Source organism: Lineus longissimus, chromosome 16 (genome assembly GCF_910592395.1).
Source record: "Lineus longissimus chromosome 16, tnLinLong1.2, whole genome shotgun sequence".
NCBI lineage: Eukaryota > Metazoa > Nemertea > Pilidiophora > Heteronemertea > Lineidae > Lineus > Lineus longissimus.
In genome coordinates this window covers 1-5781 of record NC_088323.1, presented here as the reverse complement: position 1 = coordinate 5781, position 5781 = coordinate 1, and the positions used below count along the sequence as shown (strand labels likewise).

At 47.9% G+C, this 5781-nt stretch overlaps 1 long non-coding RNA gene across 1 annotated transcript; it reads left to right on the top strand.

Annotated features, from left to right (window-relative positions):
• Positions 1-542: 542 nt before the first annotated feature.
• LOC135500438 (uncharacterized) lies at positions 543-2724 on the top strand. Its single transcript, XR_010449452.1, has 3 exons — positions 543-1508; positions 1740-1890; positions 2283-2724. It is a non-coding gene; the product is annotated as an uncharacterized LOC135500438 (long non-coding RNA).
• The last annotated feature ends 3057 nt before the right edge of the window (positions 2725-5781 follow it).

Genomic DNA, 5781 nt, shown 5'->3' with positions numbered 1-5781 from the left:
GGGTTTTTCGTGATTGTCCGGCCCAATTGGCAATATTGCCATTTGGGATGGTGAACATAGCTAGGAGCAAATGCGACGCTTATGATTTATTTAAAGAAATAAAATGCCCGATTTAACATCCTGCAGAATCAGGGGAATCGGGCGTTTCCAGTGATATACGACACAAATGGGTTGTTCTCATGCATTCACTTTGGAAACGAGCGGGTCTCCGATCACAAAATCCATTTGATTTACTCTGCATCTTACGAAAATAGTAATCACTATAGGTCGTTAACCATGGTAATGATCATTGTATGGAGTGTGCGTGCGTGTGCAAAAATTAGCAAGCGATGCCTTCCAGTGGCTAAAAACAACAAAACTGCCGAGTCAAGTAAAAATCGCGCCCTAGAACAAAAGAACAGCTCCAGGTAGGTCATCCAGTGTGAACTCTGGCTAAAGTACCTGGAGACAAGGTACCTAGTGTTGATTATCTCTGTCAACCTCGTTCGCCTGTTGCCTCTCAGAGCACTCTCATAACCTCATTCGTATGAATAAATTATGACGCGTGTGCCAAATATGGGAAACAAAATGGCGTCGGCTGGTGTGAAAAAATAAACCGCTTTGCCGAAGTGGCGAGCTGTCGAGTATTTTGAGCAAAGAACGACGGTGGAATGAAGGAATAAAATAAAGGAATAGCCTTAAATGCTAATCAATGATCCATCCTGCCCAACTGAAAAGGTTAGGGTGCTGTTTAAATGTTACTGAGCGTGTGATTTTGAGAAAGCGCGAGCGTGTTTGTCCGGAAATAGATCATCCGCGAAACGGAATAGACTTCACTCCTCCATACGTGTACTGTGTGGGCCCGTGGGGGCTATCAAATTTGCTGACAAGCAAATTTCAAATTTCTAGTCTGATTTTGTTTCTTGATAAGTGCTCTTTTGTTTCGATACTGTGCATATTTTACGGGAACCAGGGACTAGACGGTAGATAGGTACTAGGACTAGTAAAGGTATGGAAATGGTGCTCACTCAAGCAGTCAAGGCGCTGTAAAAAAGTTCACAAATGTCTACAAAAACAGGTGTCCCGTTAGTCTCTTTTTGAAAATGTTCACAGACTCTGATTCTCTGATATTCCTTGGAAGTTCATTCTGGAGTCTGGGTGCACTGACACTAAAGGCCTTGTCACAACCACAATGTTTGGATACAGGCACGGCCAACAGCAATTGTTCAGCTGAACGAAGTGACCGCCCTGGCTTGTACACAGTCAGAAGATCCCTGATGTAGCTGGGAGCTTGGCCCTTCAAGGCCTTGAAAGTCAGCAGCAGAACCTTGAAAACCACACGGGACTGCTTAGGCAGCCAATGAAAGTAATAGGGGAGGTTTTGGATGATCCATGTGCTTCCATATTGTGACAGCAACGGCTGCCTCGTCATCATCTTATGGCCGAGGTTCTGGGATTTACTTGAGAAGCGGTACCCGTTGTATGACGTCATGAGGCCGATGCTGATGGTGCTGGAGAAACTGGTCCAGGTAAGAATGATCTGTTATTGGTTTGTGTGACCCGGGCCTACTCGTGCAAGTTTCTCTTGACAATGCCACTGATACATTCCCCGGAGTGAAGGTCTCCGAGGGTTAGGGTTAGGGTTGTCCTCTTCTATACCGGCCTGAAGCGCCTTGAGCAGATGAAGGTCCAGAAGTATGCCAGCATGCTTCATGGAAGGATAGTCACTGAATTCCCACCTGTTGTTCTCTGACTTTCAGACCCCCACCAGCTTCACCAGACCAGAGCGGGTTGTCCTCCTCTGTACCGGCCTGAAGCGCCCAGAGCAGATGAAGGTCCAGAAGTGTGCCAGCATGCTTCATGGAAGGATAGTCACTGAATTCTCACCTGAAGTAGACTAGCGTAAACAGTGTAAGTGATTACAGTTCTTCTTCCACAGGATTGTGAAGCCATCAACCTTCAAGGTCCAGTGGCGTTATCACCAAGCTGTCGGCTGCCCAGTCACCTTCCATCCAACAGTAGCAGTTCCCATCATCAAACAGGACTTAAAAATATCACGCTATTCCCACTACAATCTTGACTGGACCTGAGTGAGCACACCTTGTTGCGTTCAGCTTTTGGCAGATCGATGCATTGTTAATGAATTGCGCGTAGGCATGGGTTATCACTGACTGAGCTTGAAACCAACTTTGTAAGATTCCTACATGTACACCAGGGATTTCAAGTTTGAAATGATCTGCAGGCCTTACTGCTTGTGTATGTAATGGTTAAAATATTTCACCCTTGATTTCATATTGTTGCAGTGAGTCATGTGAACAGTGAAGGGATGTGCGCGCGAACTCTCAAGTACCTGAACGCAGTCCTCCTGGGAAAATGGATCCTGAACTGATGTTATCCCAAATGACATAACTGTTCCTTATCACGCCAAATCAGGGATCGTATCTGGCTGATTGGTGTTACTTCATCATTCACGATCTAAAGGATAAGATTAAGATGCAGCGTCACTTCCGGATGTGTACAGCCCCGACAACTTGGTTCATGGAATGCATCACTGGGTTTCAACTGCTTGATCTGCCAGAAGGTAACGCAGACTGAACTTGTGAGCTGCACCATCGCAGACATCATATTGGATTGATGTTTGTGATATATAACGTGTACAATAGTCATTTTCTAACGAATTATATTCTACAATCTAAAAGCATGTATTGTTTCACTCACTACCAATATCATTTTTCCTGCATGTCATTTTGTTTTTGTTTTCTTTTATTCCTGTATGTCCAGTCCCAGTCACAATTGACATACCCGTTGCTCTGCGTAAGCTGTGCTCAAACTCTGACCTGGTGCAGCTTAAACACGTGTTGTGTGCATAGCGCTGACATGTCAAAAGCAGACCTTGCTGTACTAACAGGAAGAACGTTCCAATGGCTCAATTGTTTGTTGTATTCGGTGGACGTGGACAAGTGAAGATTTTTATGCCGCCCATATAGCCAATTGAAAGACATATCCAATTTGCACTGAAATACCCTGCATAACAAAAGAATATGATGCATCGAGTCAACATGCGGGAGGTATAGCTTGAGTTGCTTCTACACCATTGTACCTGTTCAGCCTGAATATACACTTTGAACATAGTCGTTTTCCTTTGAAGCAACCTGAATAGGGAGCTCCACATCAAGAACATTTCAGCCTTTAAAGACAACAACCTACTGTCTTTGAGGCACCATGAATAGCTAGCTCCTCATCCAGTATATCTAACCCTAACCCTAACCCCTTTGAAGAGAACAACCGATTGTCTTTGAGACACCTTGAATAGCTAGCTCCTCATCCAGTACATCTCACCCTTTGAAGAGAACAACCTATTGTCTTTGAGACACCTTCAATAGCTAGCTCCTCATCCAGTACATCTCACCCTTTGAAGAGAACAACCTACTGTCTTTGAGACACCTTGAATAGCTAGCTCCTGATCACAACCTACTGTCTCTGAGTCACCTTGAATAGTTAGCTCCTCATCCAGTACATCTCACCCTTTGAAGAGAACAACCTGTTGTCTTTGAAGCGGAAGACAATGGTCACAACCAGGCTAGGACATCACACCGACTTGATGTCTCCACCTGAACGATGGAAGACAATGGTCACAACCAGGCTAGGACATCACAACGACTTGATGTCTCCACCTGAACGATGGAAGACAATGGTCACAACCAGTCAAGGACATCACACCCTGCCTGAACGATGGAAGACAATGGTCACAACCAGTCTAAGTTATCACACCGACTTGATGCCTCCGCCTGACTTGATGTCTCCGCCTGAAAATGGAAGACAATGGTCACAATCAGTCTAGGACATCACACCGACTTGATGGCTCTGCCTGAATGGTCACAACCAGTCTAGGACATCACATCGACTAACCCTAAAGCTTCCAACCCAAAAGCTACTAACCCTAAAGCTACTAACCCTAAGGCTACTAACCCTCAAGCTACTAACCGTAAAGCCACCCTGAAACCACTAACCCTGTAGCCACTAACCCTGAAGCCATTAACCCTGCAGCTACTAACCCTGAAGCCGCTAACCCTGAAGCCGATAACCCTGAAGCCGCTAACCCTAGGGCAACTAACCCTAGGGCAACTAACCCTAGGGCAACTAACCCTAGGGCAACTAACCCTAGGGCAACTAACCCTGGGGCAACTAACCCTGGGGCAACTAACCCTGGGGCAAGTAACCCTGGGGCAACTAACCCTAGGGCAACTAACCCTAGGGCAACTAACCCTAGGCCAACTAACCCTAGGGCAACTAACCCTAGGGCAACTAACCCTAGGGCAACTAACCCTAGGGCAACTAACCCTAGGGCAACTAACCCTAGGGCAACTAACCCTAGGGCAACTAACCCTAGGGCAACTAACCCTAGGGCAACTAACCCTAGGGCAACTAACCCTAGGCCAACTAACCCTAGGGCAACTAACCCTAGGGCAACTAACCCTAGGCCAACTAACCCTAGGCCAACTAACCCTAGGCCAACTAACCCTAGGCCAACTAACCCTAGGCCAACTAACCCTAGGGCAACTAACCCTACGCCAACTAACCCTAGGCCAACTAACCCTAGGGCAACTAACCCTACGCCAACTAACCCTAGGCCAACTAACCCTAGGCCAACTAACCCTAGGCCAACTAACCCTAGGGCAACTAACCCGAGGGCAACTAACCCTAGGGCAACGAACCCTAGGCCAACTAACCCTAGGGCAACTAACCCTAGGGCAACTAACCCTAGGGCAACTAACCCTAGGGCAACTAACCCTAGGGCAACTAACCCTAGGGCAACTAACCCTAGGGCAACTAACCCTAGGGCAACTAACCCTAGGGCAACTAACCCTAGGGCAACTAACCCTAGGGCAACTGACCCTAGGGCAACTGACCCTAGGGCAACTGACCCTAGGGCAACTAACCCTAGGGCAACTAACCCTAGGGCAACTAACCCTAGGGCAACTAACCCTAGGGCAACTAACCCTAGGGCAACTAACCCTAGGGCAACTAACCCTAGGGCAACTAACCCTAGGCCAACTAACCCTAGGCCAACTAACCCTAGGCCAACTAACCCTAGGGCAACTAACCCTAGGGCAACTAACCCTAGGGCAACTAACCCTAGGGCAACTAACCCTAGGGCAACTAACCCTAGGGCAACTAACCCTAGGGCAACTAACCCTAGGCCAACTAACCCTAGGGCAACTAACCCTAGGCCAACTAACCCTAGGGCAACTAACCCTAGGGCAACTAACCCTAGGGCAACTAACCCTAGGGCAACTAACCCTAGGGCAACTAACCCTAGGGCAACTAACCCTAGGGCAACTAACCCTAGGCCAACTAACCCTAGGCCAACTAACCCTAGGCCAACTAACCCTAGGGCAACTAACCCTAGGCCAACTAACCCTAGGCCAACTAACCCTAGGCCAACTAACCCTAGGCCAACTAACCCTAGGGCAACTAACCCTAGGCCAACTAACCCTAGGCCAACTAACCCTAGGCCAACTAACCCTAGGCCAACTAACCCTAGGGCAACTAACCCTAGGCCAACTAACCCTAGGCCAACTAACCCTAGGCCAACTAACCCTAGGCCAACTAACCCTAGGCCAACTAACCCGAGGGCAACTAACCCTAGGGCAACGAACCCTAGGGCAACTAACCCTAGGGCAACTAACCCTAGGGCAACTAACCCTAGGGCAACTAACCCTAGGGCAACTAACCCTAGGGCAACTAACCCTGGGGCAACTAACCCTGGGGCAACTAACCCTAGGCCAACTAACCCTAACC